The following is a 13,613-nucleotide window of genomic DNA, read 5'->3' as shown; positions in this document are numbered from 1 at the left end:
GTGATTGTTTGATCATAAGGTAGTTCTATTTTTAATTTTTTGAGGAACCTCCATACTGTTTTCCACAGTGGCTGCACCAGTTTTCATTCCCACCAACAGTACATGAGGGTTCCTTTTTCTCCACATCCTCACCAACACTTGTGTTTTTTATTTTAACCATTCGTACATCTGTAAGGTGATATCCCATTGTGGTTTTGTTTTGCATTTCCCTGATGATGGGTGATGTTGAGCATCTTTTCATGTGTCTCTTGCCCATCTGTATGTCTTCTTTGGGGAAATGCTAATCAGGCCCTCGGCCCATTTTTTAATTGGATTGCTTGTTTTCTTTGTTGGTGAGTTGTATGAGTTCTTTATTTTGGATACTAACTCTTTATCAGATATGTTATTTGCAAATATCTTCTCCCATCTCATAGATTGTCTTTTAGTTTTATTGATGGTTTCCTTTGCTGTGTAGAAGCTTTTTATTTTGATGTAGTCTCAATAGTTGATTTTTGGTTTTGTTTCCTTTGCCTTAGGAGACACATTTAGAAAAATATTGCTACAGCTGATGTCAGAGAAATCACTGCCTTTGCTCTCGTCTAGAATTTTTATGGTTTCAAGTCTCATATTTAGGTCTTTAACCCATTTTGAGTTTACTTTTATGTATGGTATAAGAAAGTGGTCCAGTTTCATTCTTTTGCATGCAGCTGTCCAGTTTCCCAACCATTTGTTGCAGAGACTGTCATTTTCCCATTGCATATTCTTGCCTCCTTTGTCAAAGATTAATTGACCATATAATCATGAATTTATTTTTGGACTTTCAGTTCTGTTCTATTGATCTATGTGTCTGTTTTTCTTTTTAAATTTTACTTAAATTCAATTTAGTTAATATATAGTGTATTATTAGTTTCAGAGGTAGGATTTAGTGATTCATCAGTTGCATATAACACCCAGTGCTCATTACATCAAGTGCCCTCCTTAATGCCTGTCACCCAGTTACCCCATCCCCCACCCACCTCTCCTCCAGCTACCCTCTGTTTGTTTCCTATAGCTAAAATCTCTTATGGTTTGCCTCCCTCTCTGCTTTTACTTTATTTTTCCTTCCCTTCCCCTATGCTCATCTGTTTTGTTTCTTAAATTCCACATACGAGTGAAATCATGTGGTATTTTTCTTTCTCTCACTGACTTATTTCACATATTTCTTTCTCTGACTAGTTCCATCCATGTCATTGAGGTTGACAAGATTTCATTCTTTTTGGTGGCCGAGTAATATTCCATTGTATATACATAACACATCTTCTTTATCCATTCATCTGTTAATGGATATCTGGGCTCTTTCCATAGTTTGGCTATTGTGGACATTGCTGCTATAAACATTGGGATGCATGTGCCCCTTCAATCACTATTTTTGTATCCTTTGGATAAATACCTAGACGTGCAATTGTTGGGTTATACTGTAGTTCTATTTTTAACTTTTTGAGGAACTGCATACTGTTTTCCAGAGTGGCTGCACCAGTTTGCATTTCCACCAACAGTGTAAGAGGGTTCCCCATCCCTCACCATTATCTGTTGTTTCCTTAATTCATTTTGGCCATTCTGACCAGTGTGAGGTGGTATCTCATTGTGGTTTTGATTTGTATTTTTCCTGATGTCGAGTGATGTTGATCATTTTTTCCTGTGTTTGTTGGCCATTTGTATGTCTTTGGAGAAATGTCTGCTCATGTCTTCTGCCCATTTCTTGACTGGATTATTTGTTTTTTGGGTGTTGAGTTTGATAAGTTCTTTATAGATCTTGGATACTAGCCCTTTATCCGTAATGTCATTTGCAAATATCTTCTCCCATTCTGTAGGTTGTCTTTTAGTTTTGTTGACTGTTTCCTTTGCTGTGCAAAAGCTTTTTATCTTGATGAAGTCTCAATAGTTCATTTTTGCTTTTGTTTCCCTTGCCTCTGGATACCTGTTTAGCAAGAAGTGCTGCAGCCTAGGTCAAAGAGGTTGCTGCCTGTGTTCTCCTCAAGGATTTTGATGGATTCCTGTCTCACATTTAGGTCTTTCATCCATTTTGAGTTCATTTTTATGTATGATGTAAAAAAACGGTCTAGTTTCATTCTTCTACATGTGGCTGTCCAATTTTCCCAACTATTTGTTGAAGAGACAGTCTTTTTACCATTGGATATTTGCTTTGTTAAAGATTAGTTGACCGTAGAGTTGAGGGTCCATTTCTGGGTTCTCTATTCTGTTCCATTGATCTTTGTGTCTGTTTTTGTGCCAGTACCATACTGTCTTGATGATTACAGCTTTGTAATAGAGCTTGAAGTCTGGAATTGTGATGCCACCAGCTTTGGTTTTCCTATGGCTATCTGGGGTCTTTTCTGGTTTCATACAAATTTTAGAATTGTTTGTTCCAGCTCTGTGAAAAATGCTGGTGGTATTTTTATTTTGATGTAGTCTCAATAGTTGATTTTTGGTTTTGTTTCCTTTGCCTTAGGAGACACATTTAGAAAAATATTGCTACAGCTGATGTCAGAGAAATCACTGCCTTTGCTCTCGTCTAGAATTTTTATGGTTTAGGGATTGCATTGAATGTGTAGATTGCTTTGGGTAGCATAAACATTTTAACAATATTTGTTCTTCCAATCCATGAACATGAGATATTTTTCCATTTTTTTTTGTGTCTTCCTCAATTTCTTTCATAAATGTTCTATAATTTTCAGAGTACATATCTTTGACCTGTTTGGTTAGGTTTATTCTTAGGTATCTTATGGTTTTTAGTGCAATCTTACGGTTTTTGGTGCAATTGTAAACAGGATTGATTCCTTGATTTTCTGCTGCTTCATTTTTAACATATACAAATGCAACAGACTTCTGTGCATTGATTTTATGTCCTGCAACTTTGCTGAATTCCTATATCAGTTCTAGCAATTTTTTGCTAGAATCTTTTGGTTTTTCTACACAGAGTATCGTGTCATTTGTGAAGAGTGAAAGTTTGACTTCTTCTTTGCTGATTTCGATGCCTTTTATTTCTTTTTGTTGTCTGATTACTGAGGCTAGGACTTTTAGTACTATGTTGAACAGCAGTTGTATGAGTGGACATCCCTGCCGTGTTCCTGACCTTAGGGGGAAAGCTCTCAGTTTTTCCCTGTTGAGGATGATATTCACTGTGGGTCTTTCATATATGGCTTTTCTGATGTTGAGATACATTCCCTCTATCCCTACATTGTGGAGGGTTTTTAATCAAGCAAGGATGCTGTATTTTGTCAAATGCTTTTTCTGCATCAGTTGAGAGGATCATATGGTTCTTATCCTTTCTTTTATTAATGTTGTGTATCACATTGGTTTTTAAATTTTATTTTTTATTTTAATTTTATTTTTTTAAAGATTTTATTCATTTATTTGACACACAGAGAGAGATAGTGAGAGAAAGAGAGAGAGCACAAGCAGGGGGAGCGGCAGGGAGAGGGAGAAGCAGGTTCCCCGCTGAGCAGGGAGCCTGATGCAGGGCTCGATCCCAGGACTCTGGGATCATGACCTGAGCTGAAGGCAGATGCTTAACTGACTGAGCCACCCAGGCGCCCCTCACAGTGATTGATTTGCAGATGTTGAACCACCCCTGCAGCCCAGGCATAAATCCCACTTGGTCATGGTGAATAATCCTTTTAATATACTGTTGGATCCTATTAGCTAGTCTCTTGGTGAGAATTTTTGCATCCATGTTCCTCAGGGATATTGACCTGTAGTTCTCTTTTTTAGTGGAGTCTTTGGTTTTGGGATCAAGGTAATGCTGGCCTCATAGAACGAGTTTGGAAGTTTTCTTTCCATTCTATTTTTGGAACAGTTTCAGAAGTATTGGTATTCTTAAAATGTTTGGTAGAATTCCCCTGGGAAGCCATCTGGCCTTGGACTCTTGTTTGTTGGGAGATTTTTGATTACTGCTTCAATTTCCTTGCTGGTTATGGGTCTGTTCAGGTTTTCTGTTTCTTCCTGTTTCAGTTTTGGTAGTTTATATGATTCTAGGAATTCAGCTATTTCTTCCAGATTGCCCTTTTGTTGGCATATAATTGCTCATAATATGTTCTTATATTTGTTTGTATTTCTGTGGTGTTGGTTGTGATCTCTTCTCTTTCATTCATGATTTTATTAATTTGGGTCCTTTCTCTTTTGTTTTTGATAAGTCTGGCCAGGGGTTTATCAATCTTGTTAATTCTTCAAAAGAACCAACTCCCTAGTTTCGTTGATCTGTTTTTTTTATTATTATTTCTATATCATTGATTTCTGCTCTGATCTTTAATATTTCCCTTCTCCTGATAGATTTAGGCTTTATTTGCTATTCTTTTTCCAGCTCCTTTAGGTATAAGGTTAGGTTGTGTATTTGAGACTTTTATTGCTTCTTGAGGAAGGCCTGTATTGCTATATATACTTCCCTCTTAGGACTGTCCTTGCTGCATCCCAGAAGTTTTGAATTGTCATGTTTTCATTTTCATTTGAGTCCATGTATTTTTTTTAATTCTTCATTAATTTCCTGGTTGACCCATTCATTCTTTAGTAGGATGTTCTTTAACCTCCATGTATTTGTGGTCCTTTCATATTTTTTTCTTGTGGTTGACTTCAAGTTTCATAGCACTGTGGTCTGAAAATATGCATGGTATGATTTCAGTCTTTTTGTACCCATTGAGTCCTGTTTTTGTGACCCAGTATGTGATCTATTCTGGAGAATGTTCCATGTGCACTTGAAAAGAATGTATATCCTGCTTTAGAATGAAATGTTCTGAATGTATCATTTAAGTTCATCTGGTCCAGTGTGTCATTCAAAGCCCTTGTTTCCTTGTTGAACTTCTGCTTAGATGATCTGTCCTTTGCTGTGAGTGGAGTGTTAAAGTCCCCTACTATTACTGTATTATTATCAATGAGTTTCTATAAATTTGTTATTAATTGATTTATATATTTGGCTGATCCCAAGTTAGGGGCATAAATATTTACAATTGTTCTACTCATCTATTCTTGTTGGATAGAACCCTTTATTATGATATAGTGTCCTTTCTCAGGACTTATTACAGTCTTTGGTTTAAGATCTAATTTGTCTGATATAAGGATGACTACTCCAGCTTTCTTTTGATGTCCATTAGCATGATAAATGGTTCTCCACCCTATCACTTTCAATTTGGATGAGTCTTTGGATCTAAAGTGAGTCTCTTGTAAACAGCATATTGATGAGGTTTTTTCTTTTTTTTTTAAATCCATTCTGATACCCTGTGTCTTTTTATGGGAGCATTGAGTCCATTTACATTCAGAGTAATTGTTGAAAGATACGAATTTAGTGCCATTGTATTACCTGTAAAATCACTGTTCCTGTAGATTGTCTCTGTTCCTTTCTGGTCTTTGTTACTTTTGGTCTCTCTTTACTCTCAAAGGGTCCCCTTTAATATTTCTTGCAGGGCTAGTTTAGTGTTCACGAATTCCTTTAGTTTTTATCTTAGAAACTCTTGATCTCTCCTTCTAATATGAATGACAGACTTGCTTGATAAAGTATCCTTGGCTGTATATTTTTCTCATTTAGCATGTTGAATATATCATGCCAGTCCTTTCTGGCCTGCTAGGTATCTGTGGACAGGTCTGCTTATAGTCTTATGTGTCCACCCTTGTAGGTTAAGGATTTCTTGTCTCAATCTGCTTTCAGGATTTTCTCTTTATCTTTGTAATTTGCAAGTTTTAATATAATATGTTGTGGTGTTGACCTATATATATATATGTGTGTGTGTGTGTGTGTGTGTGTGTGTGTGTGTGTGTGTATTTATTTATTTATTTATTTATTTATTTATTTATTTTGAGGGGAGTTCTCTGTGGCTCTTGGACTTGAATGCCTGTTTCCTTCTCCACATTAGGGAAGTTCCCAGCTATAATTTGTTCAAATAAACCTTCTGCCCCCCTTTCCCCCTCTTCTTCTTCTGGGACTCCTATAATATGGATATTATTTTGCTTTATGGAATCTCTGAGTTCCCTAAGTCTACCTTCGTGATCTAATACTTTTTCTTCTCTCTTCTTTTCAGCTTCATTATTTTCCATAATTTTATCTTCTGTATCACTGATTTGCTCTTCTGTTTCGTTCATCCGCATTTTTATGGCCTCCACTTGGGACTGCATCTTGGTTAAAGCATTTTAAATTCTGACCTCACTGATTTTACTTTTTTTATCTCTACAGTAAGGGATTCTCTAGTGTCTTCTCTACTTTATTCAAGCCCAGCTAGTATCTTTATACTCGTTGTTTAAAATTCTAGTTCAGACATCTTACTTATATCTGTATTGATTAAATCCCTGGCAGGGAGTACTACCTCCTGTTCTTTCTTTTGGGGTGAATTTCTTAGTCTCATCGTTTTGTCCAGAAAAGAAAGGAAGGGAGAAAAAGAAAAAAAAAACAACAACAAAAACAACAATAACAACACAACAACAACAACAGCAACTTCAGGAAATGTTTCTGGTATATGCTGTGTACACTCTGCTGTTGCGTTTTGGCTGCTCTTTCCCACTGGTCCATCCTCTAGAGAGTTCCTCCTTGCTTGTAGTGGGGAATGTTCGGACCTTTAACTAGGTGTGCTTTGATTTGTCTGTTAAGATAAGCCTGGAAAAGTAAAAGAGGAAAAAAAAAAAAAGCCAGATCCAAGACAAGAGAAAAGGAAAAGGAACAAAAATGCAAACAAACAGACAAACAAAAATAAACCTGATTCCAAAGAAAAAGAAAGAAAGAAGGAAAAAAGAATAAGGAAAGAAGAATAGGAAAAAAAAATAAGCCTGATCTGAAAAATAAGAGAAGGAAACAAACCAACCAACCAACCAACAAATGAACAAAAAATTATAAGCCTAATACCAAAAAAAATAGAGAAAAAAAGGAAAAAGTATATAAAATAAAGGATAAAAAATTTAAAATAAGAAATAAAATATAAAAAATTTAAAAATTTAAAAATAAGAAAAAAGAAAAAGCAAGCCTGGTCCTATTTCCACAAGAAGCTGACATTGGAGCACTTTTTAATCAGTAGACTTGGTACATGGGGCCTGTGTTGGTCTTCCGAGGGAGAGGCCTGCTGGGCTGGCTCACAAGCTGACTTGCCCTAGTAAAGATACCCCTGCCAGGTACAGGGGTGCGGGGTTTAGTGTAGGGGACTCCAGCCTCCACTGGAGGTACTGTGTTGCTCTCTGAAGTCCAACTGTGCTGGTGGGCGGAGGAAGGAGGGGTGGTGGAGGAGGAAGATGGCATCACCCTGTCCTCTCGTCCCTGGGGTGGGGAACTTCTGGCCACTGTTCAGGAGGCCCTCACAGAAAAGCAAACAATCTCCTGTGTCCTGGACTTTCATCACATCCTTGCCCTTAACCTGTCTGTTCCTGGGGCCATTGGCATGCCCAGCACTGTAGATCTCTGTATTTTATCTCTAGACAGTGGCTGGGATACAAAACTCCACGTTTTAAAGGGCCTGGCAAGGGGCAGACCGAATCCCCTCCCCTAGAGGAGAGCCTCGAGGCCCACCCAGCACCATCCTGTCCCAGAAAAGCAGTTGCACAGTGCGCTCGGAGGCTGGAGTTTATTGTGATGCACAGCGGAAAGCTGCAACCAGGTTATCTGCCATCTGCATGCGACTCAGTCTCCTACTTTGTTCTGTCCCAGAAAAGCAGTCACACAGAGGCTTGAGTCTATTGTGGCAGAGAGCGAAAAGCAGCGACCAGGTTATCTGCATTCTGTCCGTGTGTCTGCTCTCTGCTCAGTTCTGTCCCAGAAAAGCAGCTGCTCAGCATGCACATGGGGGTTTAAGTCTGTTGTGGCTCACAGCAAAAAGCTGGTACAATGTTCTCTGCCCTCTGCATGCACCTCTGTCCCTGTTGTTGAGTGCCACTCAACGGCTCCCAGCTGACCTTTAGTCCTTGGAGAGGCAAAATGCGCTCTTCCAAATGTATTCCAGGAAGGGGAGTGATCTCTCCCAGTGCGACCCAGGGGATCTTTTCAGTGCTGCTTATTGTGCGATCCCTACCTGCTGTACTCTCTCTTGCTCTCTCCCTCTCCCTGATTTTGCACTGGGAAAAGGGTTCCCTTCCCTTTGAGGTCCCGTGGCTTGCCTCTCCCCCAGTTCATGGCTCCAAACCTCACATCTGCCATGTTCTCTCCCTCCAACTGTGCAGATTGTTTTCTTAATCTTCAAATCGTATTCCTCGTTGTTCAAAATAGTTGGATGTTGATCTAGCTGTGTTTGAGGGATGAGGCCAAGCCCAGGGTCTCACTACTATTCTGCCATTTTAACTCCAGAAGCCTATGTGTCAGTTTTTGTGCCCATATCATACTGTTTTGATTACTACGGCTTTGTAGTATAACTTGAAATCTGGAATTGTGATACCTCCATTTTTGTTTTTCTTTTTCACGATTGCTTTAGCTATTTGGGGTCTTTTGTGGTTCCATAAAAATTTGAAGATTGTTCTAGTTCTGTGGAAAATGTATTTTGATAGGCATTGCTTTAAATCTGTAGATTGCTTTAGGTAGTACGTACATGAGCATGGAATATCTTTCCTTTAGTTTGTGTCATCTTCAACTTCTTTCATCAGTGTATTATAGTTTTCAGAGTGCAGGTCTTTCACCTCCTTGGTTAAGTTTATTCCTGCATCCTTTTTTAAAGATTTATTTACTTATTTGTCAGAGAGAGAGCACAAGCAGGGGGAAAAGCAGGCAGAGGGAGAAGCAGGCTCCCTGCTGAGCAAGGAGCCTGATACGGGACTCAGTCCGAGGACCCTGGGATCATGACCTGAGCCAAAGGCATACGCTTAACCAACTGAGCCACCCAGGTATCCCTATTCCTGCATATTTTAAAATTATTTTTGGTGCAGTTATAATTGGGATTATTCCTTAATGTCTCTGCTGCTTTATTACTAGTGTCTAGAAATGCAGTAGATATCTATACGTTGATTTTGTATCCTTTGACCTCACTGAATTCATCTATAAGTTCTAGTAGTTCTCTGGTGGAGACTTTAGGGTTTTTTACATACAGTATCATGTCATTTGCAAATAGTGAAAGTTTCACCTCTTCCTTACTCATTTGGATGCCTCTTATTTCTTTTTCTTGTATGATTTCTGTGGCTAGGATGTCCAGACTATGTTGAACAAAAGTGGTAAGAGTGGACATCTGTATTTTGTTCCTGATGTTAGTGGAAAAGCTCTCAGTATTTCCCTGCTGAGTATGATCTTAGCTGTGGGTTTTCATATATGGCCTTTATTATGTTGAGGTATGTTCCCTTTAAACCTACTTTGTTGAGAGTTTTTATCACAAATGGATGTTGTATTTTGTCAAATGTTTTTTCTACATTTATTGAGATGATCATATGCTTTTTATCCTTCCACTTGTTGATGTGATGTATCACACTGATTATTTTGTGAATATTGAACCACCCTTGCCTCCCAGGAATAAGTCCCCCTTGCTCGTAGTGAATGACTTTTTAAATGTATTGTTGGATTCAGTTTGCTAATATTTTGTTGAGGATTTTTGCATCTGTGTTCATCAGAGATATTGATTTGTAGTTCTCTTTTTTTGTAGTGTCTTTATTTGTTTTTGGTATCAGGGTAATGCTGGCCTTATAGAATGAATTTGGAAGTTTTCCTTGCTCTTTTATTTTTTTGGAATAGTTTGAAAAGAATAGGTATTATCCCTTCTTTAAATGTTTGGTAGAATTCCCCTTGAAGCTGTCTGGTGCTGGACTTTTGTTCAGAGTTTTTTGATTATTGATTCCATTTCATTGCTGATAATTGGTCTGTTCAAATTTTCTATTTCTTCCTGGTTCAGTTTTGGGTAGTTGTATGTTTCTAGGAATTTATCCATTTCTTCTAGGTTGCCCATTTGTTGGCATATAATTTTTCATAATATTCTCTTACAGGTCCTCTTTCATTTCTGATTTTGAGTCCTCTCTCTCTTTTTTTTTGCTTGTTGAGTCTGGCTAAAGGTTTATCAATTTTGTTGACCATTTCAAAGAACCAGCTTCTCGTTTCATTGATGTGTTCTTTTTTTTTTTTTTTTTTAGTTTCTATTTAACTTATTTCTACTCTAATCTTTATTATTTCCTTTCTTCTACTGATTTTTTTACTTTGTTCCTCTTTTTCTGGCTCTGGTAGGTGTTAAGGTTGGGTTGTTTATTGGAGATTTTTCTTCCTTCTTGAGGTAGGCTTGTATTGCTATAAACTTATAACAGCTTTTCTGTATTCCAATGGTTTTCGACTGTTGTATATTCATTTTCATTTGTCTCCATGTGTTTTTTGACTTCGTCTTTGATTTCTTGGTTGACCCATTCATTGTTGAGTAGCATGTTATTTAACCTCGATGTACTTTTGTTCTTTCCAGATTTTTTCTTGTGGTTAATTTCTAGTTTCATAGTGTTGTGGTCTGAAAAGATGCATGATATGACTTTAGTCTTTTTGAATTTGTTCATACTTGATTTGTCACCTAACATGGTATCTATTCTGGAGAACATTTCACGTGCACTTGAAAAGAATGTATATTCTGCTGTTTTGGATAGCATGTTCTGAATATATCTGTTATATCCATTTGGTCCAATGTGTCATTCAAAGCCACTTGTTGATTTTCTGTTTGGATGATCTATTGAGATAAGTGGGGTGTCGATGTCCCCTCCTATTATTGTATAACCATCAGTTACTTCCTTATGTTTGTTAATAGGTACCTTATGTATTTGAGTGCTCCCATGTTAGGTGCATAAATATTTACAATTGTTATATCTTCTTGTTCCCTTTATGATTATGTAGTGTCCTTCATCTCTTGTTACAGTCTTTGTTTTGAAGTCTATTTTGTTTGAAGCCTATTAAGTATCACTGTCCTGGGTTTCTTTTCATCTTCATTTCTATGATAAATGTTTTTCCATCCCTTCACTTTCTTTTTTGTTTGTTTGTTTATTTTTAAAGTAGGCTCCATGCCCAGCATGGAGCCCAGTGCAGGGCTTGAACTCATGACCCTGAGATCAAGACCTGAGCTGAGATCAAGAGTTGGATGCTTAACCAACTGAGCACCCAGGCACCTCCATCCCTTCACTTTCAATCTGCATGTGTCTTTAGGTCTGAAATGAATCTCCTATAGGCAGCGTATAGGTCTTGCTTTTTTATTCATTCTGTCACCTTATGTCTTTTGATCAGAAAGTTTCATCTATATCCAAAGTAATTATCAATAGATACGTACTTATTGCCATTTTGTTGTTTTATGGTTATTTTTTAAAAAATATGTTTAAAATTTATTTGACAGAGAGAGAGAGACAGCGATAGAGGGAACACAAGCAGGGGGAGTGGGGGAGGGAGAAGCAGGCTTCCTTTGGAGCAGGGAGCCTGATGTGGGGCTCGATCCCAGGACCCTGGGATCATGACCTGAGCCGAAGGCAGCTGCTTAATGACTGAGCCACCCAGGCACCCCAGTTTTATGGTTATTTTTATAGTTCTTTTCTTTTCCTTTTCTCTCTTTTTCTCCTCTTTCATGGTTTGATGGCTTTCTTTAGTGCTTGAATTCCTTTTCTTTATTTTTTGCATATCTATTATAGGTTTTTGATTTGTGGTTACCATTAGGTTTATATATAACATCTTGTGTGTATAACAGTTTATATTAAGTTGATATTGGCTTAAGTTTGAACCCATTCTGAAAGCACTAAATTTTTACTCTTCTCCCAACCCCTACATTTCAGATATATAGTGTCATTGTTTATTTATTTATTTTTTTCCATTGAGGCATTTTATTTGCATGTATATACTATATCCCTAGAAAAAGAATCCCAGGATTTTCCCTCCTTTGTGTTTTCGTCTTGCTTCTTCATGGTCCATGATGCCAGCTGAGGTTGTCAGTACAGTGAAACCAAACTGGCAGGATGGGAGCAGGTTATTCTGCCATTTTTCTAGATCTTTCAGTTGTACATCAAATCTGGGGCTGATCACTCCACACTTGTTTAACCTGTCTGTGAGGTTCACAATTTACCCCACTCTGTGATCATCAGTGCTTTCAAATTCACCAATGTAACCATGCTTCATCATCACAGTGAGAAACCGGTTGATGACTTTGGAGCATGGCCTAATAAGAACCTGGCATTAGCCTCTGTTTTCAGCATTGTTAATGCTCTTGAGAGCATCTTCCAGGACATTCATGTGCACCATTATGGCGGCATGGAAAGATGGTGGAAAGAGGACAGGAGGGGTGAATGCACAGTTATGGGAAGCAGGTGGCCTATCGCTATAGTGTCATTGTTAAAATCCTTTTATGACTCTCTTCACCAATTTTTACAGATATACTTAATTTTACTGCTTTTGTGCCTTCTGCTTTTCTTACTTCTGATTATGGTCTTTTCTTTCCACTCAGTCCCCTTTAACATTTCTTGTAAGACTTGGTTTAGTGGTGGTGAATTTCTTTAACTTTTGTTCATCTGGAAACTCTCTCTCTCCTTCTATTCTGAGTGATAGCCTTGCAGGGTAGAGTACTCTTGGTCGCATATTTTTGTTTGTTTGTTTGTTTCAGCACTTTGAATATATCATGTTACTTCCTTCTGGCCTGCAAAATTTCTGCTGAAAAATTAGCTGGTAGACTTAAGTGGTTTCCTTTGTATGTGATGTTTCCTCTTGTTGCTTTTAAAATTCCCTCTTAATAATTACTTATTGCCACTTTAATTACCCTGTCTCTTAGTGTGGGCCTCCTTGGGTTGATTTTGTTGGGGGCTTTCTGTGCGTGCTGGATCTGGATATTTGTTTCCTTCTCCAGATTTCAGATGATTTCAGATATTATTTTTTTCAAATTTTCTGTTCCCTTCTTTCTTTTTTCTCCTTCTGTGATCCTTATAATGCAAACATTGTTACACTTGATGGTGTCACTGAGTTCCCTTAATCTATGCTCATTTTGGGGGGGGGCACCTGGGTGGCCCAGTTGATTAAGTGTCTGACTTCAGCTCAAGTCATGATCTCAGGGTCCTGGGATCAAGCTCTGTGTTGGACTCCCCACTCAGCAGGAAGTCTGTTTCTCCCTCTCCCTCTGCCCCTTCTCCTCCCCCTGCTTGTGCTCCCTCTGTCTCTCAAGTAAATAAATAAAATCTTTTAAAAAAATCTATTCTCATTTTTTTATTATTTTTTGTTCTCCTGTTCCATTTGATTTTCATTATTCTGTCTCCCAGCTCACTGATCTGTTCTTGTGCTTCCTCTAGTCTACAATTTATTCCCTCTAGTGTATTTTTAAATTCAGTTATTGTGTTCTTCATCTCTGATTCATGCTTTTTTATGTTTTCTCTCTCTTTGTTGAAGTTCTCGGGGTTCTCCTCTCTTTTCTCAAGTCCAGTGCTTATCTTTGTGACCATTACTTTAAATTCTTTGTCAGGCATGTTACTTATCTCTGTTTCATTTGGCTATCTTGCTTTTATTTTGTCCTATTCTTTAATTTGGGGCATATTCCTCTGTCTCCTCATTTTGCCAGGCTCTCTGTGTCTGTTTCTATGTGTTAGGAAAGCCAGCTACATCTCCTGCTATTCAAGTAGTGGCCTTATGAAGAGGAGGACCTGTAGTGCCCTATAGCACAATGTCCCCTGTTCACCAGAACCAGGTGCTTCAGGGGTATCTTCTAAGTGTGCGGTGTACTTCCTGTTGTGGT

General features: G+C 38.0%; 1 protein-coding gene and 1 pseudogene across 1 annotated transcript in view; one reads left to right on the top strand and one right to left on the bottom strand.

Annotated features, from left to right (window-relative positions):
- Nucleotides 1–13,613, top strand: part of CATSPERT (catsper channel auxiliary subunit tau) — a 146,313-nt gene that overhangs the window by 5,987 nt on the left and 126,713 nt on the right. The window lies entirely within an intron of this gene.
- LOC118539766 (small ribosomal subunit protein uS8 pseudogene) lies at nt 11,690–12,186 on the bottom strand (annotated as a pseudogene).

The sequence above is a fragment of the Halichoerus grypus genome, chromosome 4, assembly GCF_964656455.1.
Source record: "Halichoerus grypus chromosome 4, mHalGry1.hap1.1, whole genome shotgun sequence".
Classification (NCBI taxonomy): domain Eukaryota; kingdom Metazoa; phylum Chordata; class Mammalia; order Carnivora; family Phocidae; genus Halichoerus; species Halichoerus grypus.
This window is presented reverse-complemented; position numbering and strand designations above follow the sequence as displayed.